At 33.6% G+C, this 18919-nt stretch overlaps 1 protein-coding gene across 2 annotated transcripts in view; it reads right to left on the reverse strand.

Annotated features, from left to right (window-relative positions):
• Window positions 1–18919, reverse strand: part of CSMD3 (CUB and Sushi multiple domains 3) — a 1328729-nt gene that overhangs the window by 764344 nt on the left and 545466 nt on the right. The gene's annotated exons all lie outside the window — the stretch shown is intronic.

An 18919-nucleotide genomic window follows, 5' to 3' on the forward strand; every position in this document is an offset into this window, starting at 1 on the left:
AAGTGAAGCAGAAAGAGATTGAGAAGAAAGAAGAAGAAAAACTAATAAGGAATAGGTTATCTGACGGGGTTTGGGGCTGTGGAAAGGAAGTCAAAGACACATTCATGGGTTTGAATCAGAATGATTTCTCCATTAACTGAAGAGTTCAAGAAAAGGAGCAATTTTAAGGGAAAAAACGTGTTTAATTTTAAATATCTGAAATTGAAGATGATGTTGAGACATCCTAGGGGTAACAAACAGCTGGAGACACAAGTGCTTAGTAGGGGGGTCAAGGTGTAACCAAGGATTAAGAATTAACATATAATTATGATTACTAAATCATTATATAGATGCCTTTTTATTATAAAATAGCAAAGGTTATACCTGAAAGTACTGAAAATGGCTGGAGTGGTTCCACGCCTGTTTATGGTTATTTTAGATTAAACCTCAACTTTGTGTAGGCTTACTATCGTGATGGTAATTTCAGATTGAGCTCACCCTTGTGTATGCTTTATGAGATCTAACCATTTCACCCATTTTTGTTTAATATCCATATGGAAAACCTTGTGATTGACCTTTACTCTGTACTTTACTATATCAGAAACTGGATCTCTGAAAATGATTGCAACTTTATAATTCTTCTTGGTTTGGGGTCCACCCCCAGCTTGTTCAGTCCTTAATGTGTCCAGCTCTACCCCAATTATTTATTATTACTCTGAAGTTATAAAATATTAAAATTTCTGCAGATCAGGATAGGCATTTTGGGTGCCATCTAAGGCAACTGACCTCCTTTGCTTGTGCAACCAAATAAACTTCTCTATTTTTTTCATGTACTTTTTTTTCCTCTTTATTTTTTTAATATGTTACTTTCAAAAAATATAAGAGGTCCCCATATACCACCCACCCCCCTCATCCCACTCCTCCCACATCAATACCTCTTTCATCATCCTGGGACATTCACTGCATTTGGTGAATACATTTTGGAGTACTGCTGCACCACATGGATAATGGTTTACATTGTAGTTTACACTCTTCCCCAGTCCACCTAGTGCACCATGGCGGGATGGACATACAATGTCCAGCATCTGTCTCTGCAGTACCAACCAGGACAACTCCAAGTCCTGAAAATGACCCCACATAATATCTCTTCTTCCCTCTCCCTACCCTCAGCAGCTACCGTGGCCACTTTCTCCACATCAATGCTACAATTTATTCCATTACTAATCACAATAGTTCCATAGTACAAAATCAGTAAGTCCACTCTAGTCCATACTCCATGCCTCCAGCCTGTGGACCCTGGGATGATTATGTCTACTCCACCTCTATATTGAGAGGGGGCTGAGATTCCACATGGGTGATGGATGGAATTCTCTTGCTTGCATTTGTAGTCACTATTGGCTCCCTGGGGTGGTGGTTGACCTTCTTCACCTCCCTGTTAGCTGGCCGGGGTAAGTCCAATAAACCAGAGGGTAGGATTTACAAGTCTGCTGAGGCTCAGGGCCTGGCTGTCACATGGACAGTCCAGAGATTCAGGTCTCCTGAGTATACACCAACCCCAGCACTAACACAGGTCCAGTAAAAGTAACAGAGGAGGCATGTGTAGAAAGGTCACATCTGAGTCCAACTCCATCACACTCAGGAATACAAATTCCAAAGTAGGGCCAACTGACATGGCACTGAACTCCAGAGCCATCTGCCATAACCATAGAAACTATAGGTCTCTGTAGCCCTCAGGAGAACCAGTACCTGGGGTTATGTTTCTACTTTGGCTGTCTCTGGGATCCTGCTGAGGCATGCATAAGCATGACCTTCTGATGACCTTCCAACTCTTCAAAGACCAATAAAGAAGAATGGTCCAACAATGAGCCCTTGATACTGATGACTACGCTTATGAGCCTGTGTGACTGAAATATTAACTAGGCCTAGAGCTACAGGGTATCTAAGAGTTACCTCCTGATAGCCCCATGTTGCTCAAATGTGGCCACTCTCTAAGCCAAATTCAGCATGTAAATGCATTACCTCCCCCCAGTGTGGGACGTGACTCCCGGGGATAAGCCCCTGTGGTGCTGAGGGATTACTACCAAACAGCAGCTGATGATGTGACTAGAAAGATACCTTGAATAAATGGTTCAGCTCAGAGCAGTAGGATTTTTCAGCATACATGTAATATCAGATGTTAAAAACTGCTTTTTGACCTTGAATAAAAGGGGCAAATGTAAAGGACAAATGAGTTTATATGGCTATGAGTCTCCAAACTGCTCTCTTGAAACCCAGTTGTCACAGGAATTGGCTTTAAAGGTGCATTGGGAGAAAATAACCTGCTTTTGCTTGGTATCAAAGGTTAGAAAAGTTTTAGAAGTCGACAGTTTACAAGTGATAGATGAAGTTCTGAAAAAGCAAAGGATAGACAGATGCTTAATGAACAACCAAAAGGAAGAGAAGAAATCACGTATATTTCCAAACCTAGTATTTATCTTCTGTTTTTGTTCTCAATAGTGGTGCTATCCTCTATCAAGTTAGGGTGCTGGTTTTAAACATATCCACAAAGTCTTTCATACTCCTAATAGAGTATGAACTAGATACTAAACATATTGATTTGTTTCTAATGAATATAATGTGTTCATTAGTACTCACTCTGCCTGGAAAGATTTCCTACTCTCTCCTGTCTTATTTAAATTTTATTCATCTTTCAGTTGTCAATGTATTTTGATAAATCTCCCATACATCAGCAAATCACCCTACCGAATGTGTTAATAAAATCTAATGCCTCTTCTTTAAAAATCCATTGTTCTTGTAAAGTTACACTTATGTGTGCATGTGTGTTTATGTGTGTATATTTAATTTTCCCTCATTAGCTAGGAAGCTTCATTAGGGCAGTGATCATATCCAGTATTGCTCAATATTTTATTCCCAGAGCCTAGTTCAATGCCTGGCTTGCTTGTGGAAGGCACTCAACAAACACTTGTAGATTAAAGTAATAAGGATTAAGTATAAAGATATTTTCATCAGCATTATAGGAAGAAATCTTAATTCCAAGTATAAAGAAAGTGAAGAGAAGAAATGGGTGAGATATCTATCTTTAGGGTTTTGCTTGTGCCTGCTCTACTGACTACTACCCTGGTTAATTCACCTAGTCTCAAACTAAACAAGAAATCAGAAAATTGATCAACTTGGTAAATAATTTCTCGGTTACTTTGAACATATTTTTAATATATTAATATTCTACTCTCCCAGGAAAAGAGGCATTTTAAGATAAAATTCCTTTGTCTGTGTGTATAGGGGAAGCAAAGATAAGAAGCAACACAAGAGTATAATAGCCAAAATTAAGAGAGATAAAAGAGAGACAAAGACACAGAACACACTCCAACTTTAAACACAACATAAAAGAATTAATAAGTAGATGAAATAATATTATTTGTTTGGTAATATCGGTTTTTTTTTAAAGAAAGTTAACAAAAATGGTGTGGTGTGGTCCCCTTTTTTGTTATTTATTTATGAAGAACAAGATGGGGGAATTGAAACTTAAAAAATGTATCTCCCACTGCCCTCATATTTGCCAGTCAAATATCAAAATAATGTTTTGCTTATCCCTATGCCCAAATGATATTACAATAAAATTTTAAGCAACCTCCCAATGTTAAATAACTTCATAAATTTACAGCGCTGAATAAATACCAAAAGGAGAAAGGTATCAAGAATACTAGTCACATCCTTTGTATTGCTTGAAGTTGGTAATTTTCTTGGATAGATTTCAAAGAAAATGTCCTTCTTATGCTTGAAGAATTCAATTTCCCTGCCAATAATATAATTATGCTGAGCTTGCTGATGGCCCTGTATTTCTGTTGCTTTCACATTAATAAAATTTACCACATAGTATGCATTACAGTTTTCATTTGTCATCGTAATTTTCAAATCCAATTTTTATGCTATCTGTGAATAAAAGACTTTTGTTAGATATTAATGCTCTAGTGATTATTTTGCTTTTTTGGCAGAAGGAAATTATATTTAGACTTTCTTTACCTCTGATTCTGCACAATTTGAATGTTAGCATTTAGAAGTAATGGAATAATAAAATGTGTCAACATAATAGTAGTGCCTATTCTAAGTGTAAGTATACACTTACACTTAGTTGAAACTTAGTTGACATTTAGTTGAAACATTAAAATAAATTAAAACTGAATAAGGTTTAAACCATAGAGCACACATGCAGCATTATATATCTATATTTCTCTGTATATGGGTGCATATACACAAATACGTGTGTGTATGAGCACACATATTAAGTTGACAATTGGATACACAATTATAGAAAAAATATTTAATTTTATTAATAAAGCCAAACTATGTTTTATTTATCTTTTAACACACATAGATGATAATATAATCATTGTAAGATGATGGGTGACATTTTCTTCTGAGTCATAAGTTATTAAATTCTCAGTTATTGAATAACATTCTGTAATCACAGAAGACAAATAAAACCCAAAATTATAAGTTTTTAACGTTTTGCATTATTCTTTTTAAGTAATATTCAAGGATTAAATCACTAATTCTTCACATAATTCAGCTTAGTAAAGTGAACAAAATCTGCTCTTGAAAATGAGTGAGAAAATATTAATAAATAAGATAAATAAGCTTCATTTTAACTTTATATACAAAGATACCACAATTGTTCACATGCAGAACATGTGATTTCCCTTAAAACGTTATAAGAATGCAAACATTTTGAACCTTTGATTCCGAATCATTATTTGGTTCAAGTCTACTACTTCAGCACTCTCATCCATCCTCTAATAATCTGAACACTAATCTTAAAATGGTCATAGACTATGCAAAGTCTAGGATTTTTGTTATTTCATTTACTAGTTAGTGGAGCATGAAAATGGAATTCTTAGCTCTATCTTTGCAGAAATCTAAAGAACCAACACTAACCTGTGAATTCATCACATTTCTCTTTGTTCTTTGAGAAAGTAATGAATAACAATGATCAAAAACATTGGCATAAAGGGTTTTTGATGTTGGAGTTTATGCTGAAGATTAAGCTAGAGCCCTGGGAATTAAGTTCACAGAGGAAAGAGAAGCCAGCCCCTGGAAGAAAGGAACACTAAGCCCAGAAAGAAGCAAGCCCTGGGAAGAAAGAAACCTTGAACCCAGAGAGAAGCAAGACCCTGGAAGGGAGGAACCCAGGAAGCCTGAACCCTCACAGACATCAGCAGCCATCTTGCTTCAACACGTGGATATAGACTTTGGTGAGGGAAGTAACTTATGCTTTATGGTCTGGTATCTGTAAGCTCCTACCCCAAATAAATATCCTTTATAAAAACAAAACAAACAAAAAAAAATTGGCATAGAAACTTATATTCATATTGATAATTTAAAATTATCCTCTAACATTTTAGCTTTTAAAAATCTAAAGAACTCTATAAATATTTTTAGTATATATTTTTCTTTATCCATATCACTCAATCCAAAATTTTGCTTAATGCTTAATTGTCTATTGGAAATATATATATATATATATTCTGATCACTTTGATCACTGAAAAGAATTATTGACTGAAACACACTTCATTGGTTAGAATACATTATGTTCAGTATGGAAGGATGTAATATTTATTAAAATAAAATATGCTGTTTTCATACTAATAGCTATTTTTCTCTCTATTTTTTCTCACTTGCTACCAGTGGACACATTTTTCTAACCCCTGTATTAGTAAGCTTTTTCTTTGTTTGTGTATGGGAAAGAGATTGATCCCCACTAAAACCATCATGGCAGCCAAGGTCCATGGGGCCACTGCAGGTTGTTGAGGATGCATTTAGTACCCCCAGGATCAGGTTGTTGGGAGACAATTCTCCATGGGTCCCTTGTGTTTTTGCATTTCTTGAGAGTAGAGGCATTGACTACATTTATTCTGGAATATGTATTTTTTGAGAATGTTTGTATAGCTAACCATCTTTTAAGAGAGACAGTGTCTCTTTCTAGAGCAAAGGAAAGATGTGCTTACAGTTTTTGTAGAAATGAACCTTCTTCTAGAGCAATGGAGCAGGCATAATTACTGCCCATTATTAAAAATAGGGTTCCCTAAGCTCAGTGTTTCTCTCCTTTAATGCAAGACATTGCATGTGCTGCTGTCAGCTGGCTCTTTTCACCTGACCCTATGGAAACTAGGGTTTGTATATTCCGCAGTTTTTTCAGCATTTTGTGCTCTTTAATCCATTGTGGTATAGTGAAAACAACTTTCATATCATACAAAACTAGGTTTGAATTTTAATGCCAGCACTTAAATGTTGTGTTCCCCTGAGCAAGTTACTTGACCTCTGTATCCTCATCTATAAAAGGCAAGATTATTGTGTTACTTATAGATAATATATGCAAGGTAGTCAGTATGATTCCTCTTAAAAGCACTATATTAAAGTAAATACTGATGTATGCTATCACCATAAATACATGTGCAGGAGTTGAGTTTTGTACCCAGTTTTTCTGACTCTTAAGTCTGGGTTTATTTCACTAAAGAGACAAATTGGAAGGAAATATTGGAAATGGTCATAATTATTTTATTGTAACAGGGTTTATGGTTGATTCTAAAAAGAAATAAATTTGAAAACATATTCTGGGCAAATTTTGGAGCTCCTAAATGTCAGGTTAAGAAATTGTGACTTGAATGGTAAAGCAATGACTGCAGAATGGAATGGAATATCGACAACATTGTTTTAGTAAGAGTACCCTAGTAGTGGTATGTAAAATAAATGTAAGAAGACAGAAACTACAGGTGAGAACAGCTATAAAATTATCACCAGAACTAGTGCAAATAAGCACCTTCCAAAAATTTCAGCCCATATGATCATTTTCCTGGAACTGTGTTGTATTCCATATTTCTCATCTGATAATAAGAAAAGAACATGAAAATATTAGAAATTCTCAAAAATTCTGTGATGTAACACCAAAAATCAAAAATACTAACCCAAACTATAATGATCATAACAGATATGCATATATATGTAAAATAAAGTAGTGACACACAAGAGGACTACCTTGCTTCATCTAAATAAAAATATTTTTAATTATATTTTTAGCATTTTTCTTATATCTAACTCTTCTAACTTTGTACAGCCTGGTAGTGTTCATACAGTATATGCCATGTATTTAATAAGCAGTAACTTTTTAAAATCAGAGGTCCTCAGCCATAACTCTTTTCACTTCAATTTCTTTAGATGTCTTCCCTTGAACAAATAATTTATGACTGTAGTATTTAGTATGTGTAAATCTTACTAGTAGTCACTAGTCTTTAAAGGTTTATAGCATAAATTCAATATCTTTCTTCAATTTGTTTGATATCACATTTTTAAGTCTAATGTATATTGCCTGACAATGCCCACTATTTTCTTCCTCAGCCTTTGTAATTTCTAAAATAAACTAATCATTTTCTCCACATGTTTCAACTTTATCAGGCAGTTTTATCTTACTGGGAAAAAAATATGTTCACAATAGTCAGTCCTGTCATTACTTCCTGGGGATAAAGCCATTAGAAGGGCAAATTAAAAACAAAACAAAGCAGCAACAACAGCAGCAAAAAAAAAAAAAAAAAAAAAAAAAAAGCTGTGGGCTTAGTTCAGAATAAATTCTGCTGTGCATTAATTAATAAACATTCTTATTGTTACAAACATGAAGAAGACTATAGTCTTTTAATGAAGACCTCACAAAACTTTTTCCAACATAGTTTTATGATGCTTTCATTTTTTTGCATAATTTAGAAATTTTATGCACAAAAGACTAAAATAACTGTAAATAATGGAAGATGAGAAGCTTTTCAAAAAACAATCCTTAGAGTCTTAGAAAGTCATATGTGACCATCATGGAAGTCCATTTAGAAAAGCAGTAAAAGTTACTCATTTATTTTGCTTTATATTTAAAAATTTAGTTGCCTATTTTATCATAGAATTTGTTGGAAACATTCAGGGAGATGTGAAATGTGTTTGTAGTTTTTAAATTAACAATATCAGAGTGTTTATTTTCAATCTCAAATTGTTTATTTTGAGAATATTTATCTGTAGATCCTGACAAGCATAAGTATTTTAACTTCAAAAGAAGAAATAGGAATTTACCCAAATTCAAACAAATTGCAAGAATTTTTATTGATTTTAAAAAGATTCAGGGCCTCATTTAAAAATAGGAAACACAAGAAATCATCTAGAATTCCTTTTCTTCCCCCAGAATTAAGAAAATAACTTTTTAATAAAATAGCACTCAAAAAAAATCAGTCATAAATATTGATCTTAAAAATATCATAGACTTAAGCTTTCAAATAAATATTTGTTATTTTAAATAAGCTATTAAAGGGATAAGCCAGCAGAGAAAATGCTGCATAAGTTGAATTATCAATAGAGTGCCAAAGTATCACATATACTGAAAAATTGACACTTTTGATAAACCTTAAAGATAATTCTTTTCAAATGGCATAGGTGGTTATTTAATTTTCTTTCCAAAATCATTTCCATGCTTCAAACCTACATTTGTCTAGTCTTGTTTCCTTGGATTAAATAGCTAAAAGTGGCTGAAAGGACAGAGAGAGTGCAAATGAAGACCAGCTCATTCAGTTGTGACTGCATTTCATTTATGCCCAAGAAACACTTATCTCAAAAGTAAATCGGTGCCATTTCCTCCTGGTAATACATAATAAGTATGAAAATATGCTTGTCTTTGACATTCGCTATGCAAATTTATATTGCTTTTAGTATCTGGATTTGTCTTGTAAGAAGTGGTGAGTTGCTCTTTTGGCTTGGTGACCTGAATGCATTAAATTTCCACTTTGCCACTCTAAAGAACAGGAATATATGTATGTGTAGCTAAATGTTCTAATGGCATACCAGGGATTTCATATCTCCTTGGAGATAAGAAGGAGACTTTCTTAGAAACCAGAATATCATTCAGAGTTGTTTTCTGAATCCTCAAAACAGGTACATTGACAAATCTCAGGAAGAGATGTAGTAACTCAATTATTCCCTAGAGACTTTGATTTAAATGGCCTAGGGTAGGACCTTTTATTTTAAAAGCTTTCCTAGGTAATTCTAATGTGTAGCCAGGGATGGGGGGCTGAATGAAACCCTGAGGATATGATCCTCTTTCTCAGAGGCAGACTGCTTGGTGGCTTCCCTCAGCTCGTTGTTGCTCTCAATTTCATCTTCAGTTCCACTCTACTTCATCACAGAACTTCTGGGTTTCTTTCTCTCCTCAGATATCCTAACTGATTTTACAGAAAAAAAAGTGGGAGTTCACTCTTTTAAGAATGATGTCTTCTTGCCCTTTCCCATAAGTAAAATTATCTGTACTTGCACAAGTTTTTCTTCATTGCCTCTTGCCTCAAAGGAGAGCGTGTGTCAGCTACAACCAATGAACAATGCCAGTTCCTCTATTCTGGACTCCCAGACTCTTCACCTCCCAGGACTTTGATCTTCCAGTTGGCTCAGTTCTTACCAGTACCTTCAACCTTTCACATAGCACTGGATCTTTGCCCTCATTATTTAGGTCTCTCACATCTTAAAAACACTTCTTCAGTTGTAAGCCCCTATCTTGCCTTTGCTTCATAGTAAGGATTCTTGTTTTCACTTTAAGCATCAGTGTTTCTCACCTCATTACTTGCCAACTATATCCATATGGCTTCCATTTCAATAACTGATTTTACCACCAAGGTCACTGGTGACCTCTTGTTTGTTGAATTTAATGAGTTCTTCTATGGCCTTATTTTTCTGGACATATTTGGTTTATATTACAATACTGACCATACTGATTTTATAAAATCTCTCCTACCTTTGATGTGTAACTCCATTCTCTCTTGTTCTCTCTCTCTGTTTCTAGCTGCTTTTTTTTGATCTCCTTCAACTTCTTCCTTTGATTCCATTCATATTGATGCCCCCCTCAGTCTACTTTACTTCCAACATATTCTCCACATTTTAATTATCACCGATTTAATCAGGAGTTGTATTTTTAAACTAGATTATTATAATAGCCTCCAAGATGTACGATACCTGAAAACTGGGGTTAAAGCACTTTTCCTGAACAATGGGGTGGAAGGCCCACCCTCTCCAAGCATCAGGGAAAACTCAACCTTTCCACACACATGGATGTGCCTGCTTTCTTGGCCTGAGAAAATGTTTTTGGTCCAGACATTAGCTTCCATAGTCCTGCCCTTGAAGTGTTCTTTCCTCCAATCTGTCTCTTTTTTTGACCCTTTTAGTCCAGGTTGGCTGTGGTTCCATTTACACAGATCTCACAAAAAACCTGTCAGTTTTGTACATAATACACAAGGGTCCAAACCATCAGACAGTAGAACTTTCTGTGGATTCTTCCAGGATAACTGCATTTCCAGTCATTACTTGTACTGGCATGGCTTGGCTGGGTCCATGTTCAGTTAAACCCTCACATGGAGCACTATTTTCTGGGGACTCAATTTTCAGAAACTCATAATTTTCCAAACCATCAATTTCTGGTTTCTGTGTGCCCAGGAGTTTAGTTCTCAGCTTATCCCTTTCCTCTCACATTTTTGTATTTTCAATAACAGCACTAAATCTGTTTTAGTTTCCTAGGCTGTTTAGGTTTCTTAAAGCATCATGAGATAGGTTAGCTTAAACAATGAGAATTTATTAACTTATAATTTGAGGCTGAGAAAATGTCCAAATCAAGGTGATGTCATCTTCCCATAGATTGTCTGCTGACGATCCTTGTCTCCTCTGTCATGCAGAAAGGCACACAGTGGCATTTGATGGTCTCTCCCTTCTCCTCAAGGTTTTATTGATTTCAGTTTCTTCCTTCCATTGCTTTCTTTCTCTCTCTGTATTCATTCTGTTTATAAAGTACTCCAGTAATACAATTAAGACCCATCCTGATTGATTTGGGTCACATCTTACAATGGCTTCACACTCACAGGAATGCATTACATTTAAGAACGTTTTTCAGGGAGACACAGAGCTTCAGACCACCACAATTTGCCGTAGCCTCTTTCATGACCCTGCAGCCTTATACATGGTTTTCTCTCTTGGATATCTTACCATTTCTCAAACTCTCAGTCCTTCTTAAATCCTTACATATTCAATACCTAGGTTAAATATCATCTTTCTATGAAATTGTTTGTTGCATTCTCTTTGAACCCAAGTACTGTGCTCACTTATCTGCAATATTCCTTACTGTTATGCATGGTAATGATACACATCTGTTGATATTTTCCCCACTGAAATAAACCAGGATCACTTTGAAGGAAGGATCTTATTTAACTCAGTTTTCCTCCCCTTACCTAATAATTATTCAGCACTCAAATAAAAGGGTTGTCAGATAACTGAATGAATGATTGCTAAAATAAAGGTATATTGTTCAATGGGCTTTATTTCTCAAAGGTTCATATTATCATTTCTGTCTTCATTCGTTCCTTTATTATGAATTATCTTTATTCCTATTGTCTGTGCACCCATGTCTCTGTTGCTTTAGTGATGTCCTCTACTTGTTTGTTGTTTGTTTTTTTCCTTGCTATCTTTCTACTTGGTTTATTTTGAATGCACTATGTTTTAAATGAGATGGTAAATTCCTCAAGGGCATGTTTTAGTTGGTTCTGTTCTGTGTTTCTCATATCACATTGTGTCTAGTGTAGTGTAAACAAAACATAACTCATTCAAATATTTGTGTGTGTTTTCCATGTGCTAGACATTGTTAACTGTTGGAAACAATTATACTACATATCTAGACTCACAAAAGTTATTGGAAAATTGACTAAGCGTTTCAACATAGTTTATATCTTAATATAAGGGAAGATACATTAAAATGTGATAAATTCTATGTTTTTCAAATCAAAACAAAAGAGCCATATTCAAAAAGCCAAGCAAATTCAGTTTGAATATTAAAATTATTCCCCGTTCCCACTGATCATATCTGTGTATATTTTGCTTACAACTTTTCTTTTTTTCTAGTTGTCTATGTCTTTCCAAGACTTATGCCTATTTCTATTTTGCATTGTTTCTGTTACTTTGCAAGGCACAATTCTATTTTTCTGAATGCATATACAAAGCAACAGAAATTATAGAGATCACTTTTTTCTACAAATCCTTCTGCCCTGAACTAGCTTTGCTACCATTTTAAAACAAAAGTGAAGTAAGTTTTCACAGTGGAGAAACTAAGTAAATAGACTCCTGTCTATTTAGTTCTTCCTTCTTTTTATGTGATCAGAATCAGGGGAAGGTTATTAAATCATCAGAGGTCTTCTAGGTGTTTTGTACTAATAGACATCCTATCAGCAAAAATAGGAAATAAGATTTTCTACATCACTGGGGAATTTTGCAGGGTCTCACAGATTTGCTACAAACACAAAAAAATTCATTTCATTTAAAGAATTCTTTGAAATTTCCTTCAGATGATAATTTCTCCTCCATTTTTGAGTCCCCCATCCTGGTTTATTACTGTTTCTTCTGCTTATGTTTTCAAAAAGATATTGCATTTTAGTTTCTTTCTGGCTTTGGTTGTTTAATTCAGCTAAAGCATCCCTTGTTTATAAGATTATTGTTTCCATTTTCTTGGTTATTTGTGCTTTAATTATAATGTATTCAACTTTACCCAAAATAAATTTCAAATCTTGAGACTTTTAAATTTATATTTATTAAAAGTTAAGCAGCCGTTTTCCTCTTTACTTTCTTTTCCAACTGGCCTTGATTTTTTATTATTTTCAGTAATTAAATATTATCATTAATTAAATTATTATATAAATTATACATAGAGATCATATAGATTATACATAAATATAATTGTTAATTATGCATTAAATATTTCTTTCTCAATTTAAAACTCTCAAAACAATAATCCGTAATATATAACAGTTTTAAGTATCACATTATAATCAACTTTATTCTTCTAGAGATACATTGTTTAAAATCAACCTAATACAGAGGTGTATTTGATAGGAAGGGCATGCAGGAACACAGATAATCACTTACCTTAATATGAAATTATATTTTTTAATAGTAAATTAAGTATGACAGATCCTTTAATACTATATTATACTGAAGCAGTTTAATGATAAGAATCAGAGATATGGCACTAAATAAAACTCACATTTGTCCGTAAAAAAAAAGAAGCAAAACTGCCTCCCAAAATATAATACCATAGAGAATGGAAATTGTCCATTAAAATAGATTTTCTGACATTTTTTAAATTGCCTGCTGTATGCCAGGAACTGAGATAAGCATTGTGCTGGCATATTGAAGAAGATGGAAGAGCATTGAATATAATATAACCTTTACATATTTTAACACTTTGGAAAAGCACCATTGAACTTAGGAATACTTAGAATTTATGGCTAAGAAAAGCCCATAGTAATGACCTTGTGCATAAACCCTTGTTATTTTACAAAAAAGCAAAATGAATCCAAGAAAGGGTTAAGCAAGATAAGCAAGGTCATACTCTGAGGAAAAGACTGAGTTGGAAATAGAAAATTCTTTCTGATATCTGTGGACCTTTTTTTCTCCCTCTGTAGCCAAACTGAGCTATTTATTTGCTCACTATTTATATATTTTCCTAATAATTTGTGAGCTAAGTAAGATGCGTGGAAGATATTTCTGAACAATTGCTAGAAGGATATCAAAAAATTTGCCATTGTTTAGGTACTTTAGAACTTTGAATGACTTTGATTTTAAATGCTTTCTATTAGTAAGGTATACAGAAATGTGTCATTACTAATCTCCATCAAATAACATTTAAATGACATCTTACTAAAACCTTTATTAATTTTTAGAGCTCAGTAAAATTTATTTGCTAATCAAAATCATATAATAAAGTCTCCAAGTATTGCTTTTAGAAAAAAATAATGACCACCAAGAAATATAAATGTGTGATAATCATCCATGTCTAGACCATCTGTCTATCTTTTTCACCATATGTCATCCTATTAATTGCTAATATCATTCTTATTATGCATCATCTCATCTGTAACATTATCCCATGAAAGTAAGAAGACATCAACAAAAACTACAGGAAAACACCTGCTATATCCATTTCTGGATGATAAATTTCAGCAGGTTCTGGTTTGCTCTTGGGCAAAATTTCCAATTGCTTTTTCATAACAGAAAGCTCTTCACCACTACAATTTTCTCTAATGACAATGAGCATATTATTAACTTCTTAAGCTGTTTGTTATAATTAATTAAATATTCCCATACTATTTATCAAAATGCTTATTTAGCATCTATCATGTGTATAAAAGCATTGGTGTGATGGTTACTGGATTGAACATTGAGAAGAATAGAATATGAGTAGGAAGTTTTAACATATGTGAAAGAACTTTGAAAACTCTAAGTCCCCAACAGTCCTTAATACATTCTGGTTAATGAGGGTCACAGCTGTTAGGTTTGGCCAGGAATCATCTATGGTATTATATAAAGAAAGGAATTGAATGCTATTACAATCCTTTTATTGGATCAAAGGCAATGGATGGATAGATCATATGGATTACTGTCCCTTTCTTACAAAAGTGGAGGCAGATCCATTCAAAATTCTAGGACTTTAGAAGTGTTGACTATTGGTTTCTTCCTCAGGTGGTTTTGGTTGAGGAAGTAAGTCTATTGCCCATGAAATTATTAGGAAACATTGCTAGAAGGAATAGAATTAAATGCCAAGTTGCATGGTGAGGACAGGACAGTAACTGTAAAGTAACTTTAAAGAAGGAGGAGATAAGGAATAATTGAAATTGTCAGAAAAGAATTTTTGGAGGAGACTTAAATCGTGGGCAGAATATCATTATTCAATGTGGCCATTCAAATTCAGGGCAGAGCTACAATAAACTAAGAGATTGTGATACTACTCAGTATTGAGATAATAGGACAAACTCATGGTAAGTAAGAAGCAAAATTGGATGGAGACAAATCATGAAAGATTTTGAGAATCTTTGGTGTTAACAACCCTTACTACAAGCAGAGGCAGTAACATCTATTAAGGGCTTGCTATGTTTCAGACCCTATACTAAATGTTTTATATGGATTAACTCATTCTGTTCTCATACAAATTCTCAATTCCTTATAAAGTAGGTATTAATATATTGCAACATCCTTTTCACAGATGAGATCTAAGAACTATAAGGAGAGTAGTTCATGCAAGTAGGCAATCAGGGACTTGAACTGGCACAGTTTGAAGTTTGAGTCCTGATTCTTGATCATTTAATTTTATTGGCTTACAGGATGAAACTGGGAAACAACATGAGGCCTTTGAACATACTTGGCACATGAAGAAAGTAAGATTTTGCTGGGATTGGTTTGTCAGCAATATGCAGGATAAATTGTGATCTAATATAAAGACATGAGATGGTAGTAACACAGGAAATATTTAGAGATTGCACTGTAGATTGGTAACAGTGGGAATGTAGAAGGAGGATTGCTTCCAGAGTCCCTTCAAAGGAGGCATTTTATTAGTATAATGTAACCTTTTAAGCTTTATCTCACATTACACATTTTCACCTATCCAACCAAACTGGAATGCCTATCTTCTGCCACCTCATTCCCCAGGTAAGTCAATTTGCATTTTGGTTTTGCTCATGTCATATTCTCTATACTTGCTCATACATCTTCTCTATGTCTTCCACATCCCACTTCCTCTGTTAAAATCCAAAATCATTTTCAAGTTCTGCTCAATTTCACTTCCTCCATGTTCAATGCCTGGCCACCTTCAAAAATGGAGATAATTTTCCCCATCTGCATTTTGCAGAGTATTGTAATTTACATGTTTATAAAAAGGCTTTCATATACTACTTGGTTTTGTATGTTGTATTTCTTATAAATGAATTCAAAATAAAATTAATTACAAAAATAATAAAAACCTTCACAACTGGTAATAAAAACCATTGTAGCCTACATTGTTTTTGATCTTACACTTCTACTGATGTTCATTAATGTTTTTTGAATGAATGAATGGATTAATTAATTAAGGACTACATCAATCAATGAATAACTTAATGATTGAATAAAGGCACTAAAATATGGCTCCATGATTTGTACCCAAGCTTCCAGTCTTTTCTCATTTCTTTGTCTTCTTTTACAATTCTCCCTTAATCATTCCTTCCATTATTCCTATGAGTGGTTCATTCCCTTGTGCCTTACAGACAAAACCTTTGGTTATCTGGTGATGTCCAAATAATAATGATTGAAAATTGCTGAAATTTCTTATGCAACCTATCAATAGTAACTCTTAAATACTTCTAAATAAGAAAAATTATTAATTATCAAATAAATATTATTTCTTCAAACATTATGCAACTCTAAAACAAGAATTCTCTATGCTATTCAAGTGCATACAGTTGATTCTTTTCAAAAGCTCTAGCTTTTGGCCATCTTCTACATTTCCAACAAAAGACTAATAGTTTCCAAAATTAAGCTGGTGAACATCTTATATATATAGAAATTTAGGGAAGGAAAATTATTGCCTGTGCTTGTGTAAAATATATTCATATTAATTTCTGCATTGCTCTTTTTCTTTTAATTCATCATTTGGTCCCTTCAAAATCACCATTGCTTGATTACTCAATCATGCAATCCATAGACAGCAGCTATATTAATAACCTCTCAAAGGTGTGGTGCATTGATACTGCTATTTATGCTGCTGTCTGGAAATAAGCATATTTATTCTGTTCAAGTACCTATGAGACATGATAACCATTCTTTGTTCAGACTCTCAGTAGACAGTCATTTTAAAATTTCAATTACTTTTTCAGCATGTTTTGTCCACTACTGTTTCCAGCAGCACCACAGCCAATAATTTCTAATAGCAAAATATACTTTATAAACTATACACACCTGTTGCTTTGAAAGTAATGAGCAAATAAAGCCATATATACATGATTAATATCAGCAGAAAATATATAAAATTCAGATTAAATAATATCAGTATATGAAATATTAATTTTGAACTTGCAATCTTTTTTTATACCTCCCATGTAATGATTGTTGAATGAGTAAATGTGTTTATGTGTGTTTGGCACTATCAATCTTGGAATCTATGAAAAACAATCATAAATAAATATTCAACAAATATTTCTTGAGGTTCGAATCAGTGTAGAGCTGGTTTTGGTACTCTTGGGTTTATGAACACTAATAAAAATAATATAACACATTAATTTTGCCTTTGACGAATTTACAACCATCATAAATATGATTCATGGTTTTTTATCAAAGCAATAGTTTGAATGAAAAAAATGGTTTAGAGTCTGAGTCTTAATTTATGTAGGTCTTAAATGCCATGATCTGATTACAGTTTCTCTTTTTTCTTGTTTGCAATTTTTTTCACACTTTGATATTAATCTCCTTTTCTTTAATATGTCCTTTACTTTCTCATTCCTTTTTGCCATTAATAATACACATGTCTAATTTACTTATTATGTAAAATTGTAATTATGTAAAATTGAAGCATGATACTTGGATAACATTTTTTGAACCATTATTTTCACTGTATTGCCCCTTGTACTTATAACCTCTTCTTGAAGGGAGGACACCATAAGATATCAGCTTTGTTCAGTTTACTGTTCTATTCATTGCAAGGACATTGTTGAAAGTAACCCTCATATTGTTTCTTTATAAAAAACAGTGCAAGGTATTTCAGACCTCAAATGGAGGGAAAAAGTTTGCTTATCTTGAGGTAATAGTATACTTGTATTTTATAGACAATGGAATTTTTTTAAAAACTTATCAGCTTTCCCTGTTCGCTTTGTCAGCTGTAATATGTAAGTTAGATAAGTAAACCATTCTTAAATATTGCCTACTATCTTGTATATAACTTTCTGCTTAGGATCAGGTAACTTTACCTTAGTCTCTCATCATCCATATTTCTCTATTTTTTCACCTTATTGCTCTGTATATCATTTATAAGCCTTTGGAAATGAAAGGCAATAAATAAACATCTACATGTGACAGGAAACTTTTACTTGAACCCAGTAAAATTCTAGATTCTTCTTTTCACTCAAGCTTGCTGTTGCTGAGTCAGGGGAATATACCTTTTGCTTCCATTTTACCATTTTCTATTCTTTCTTTAATGCTCTGATATATGGCTTCTTTCCCTATTCTATAAAAAATTTTTCTTACAAGACTTTGCCACGTTCCAGTCATTTAAACTTGAGAAAGTGATAGGTCCTCTCCTAGACTCACTTTCCTCATTTGTACCGTGGAGATACTGATGTGTCCATTTCCATTGGTTTATTTGAGTATTAAATGTGGCAAAGTTTATTCAGTGATTACCACAAAGCCTGCTATATAATAAGTGCTTAAAACTGGTGCTAATGGAGTTGTAGCAATTGTGTATATTCTCTCACATTACTCCATTTTTCAGTTGAATTATATGTATGCAAAGCACAAGAACATTATCTTTGACTCTTTCTTGCTACTTTCTCGTCTATCAAGCCAGTTGCCAAAAATATTATAGCTCTCTAATCTTTCCCTTCTCTATTCCCCTGATATCACCCTCATTCTATAAGAGATGACTAGGGTGTGGTAACTATGAAAATGTTATCTGAGACAGAAGGGGAGCTAAAGGGATCTAGAGCAAAAGACAGTGAAAAAGTTTGAGGTGCCATTATTTAAAACAACAACAAATAAATGATCAGAAATGTCAGTAGGTCAGGAAAAGGTATTCATTTTCAAACACAGCTTTATACAGTTTAGAAACAAAGGACCTAATTTCACTTAAATGGAAATATTTTTCTTGAAGAAAGTTGGTGGAGTTGCAATGGGAGAGAGGACAGAAGTGGGGCAAGGAGATCAAGCAAGGTTAACATTTACATTTAAAGAAGAGAGGAATATGAGTAAGTGGAGGAGACAGTGAAGGAAGAATAGTATAACAACAGAAAAACTAAGAAAGGTGACAGCACCATTTATTTATAATATGTTCAGACCATTTAAAATTTTGTCAGTGGCACCCCAGTTCTTTCTACTAC

This window comes from Dasypus novemcinctus, chromosome 14 (assembly GCF_030445035.2).
Source record: "Dasypus novemcinctus isolate mDasNov1 chromosome 14, mDasNov1.1.hap2, whole genome shotgun sequence".
Lineage (NCBI taxonomy): Eukaryota > Metazoa > Chordata > Mammalia > Cingulata > Dasypodidae > Dasypus > Dasypus novemcinctus.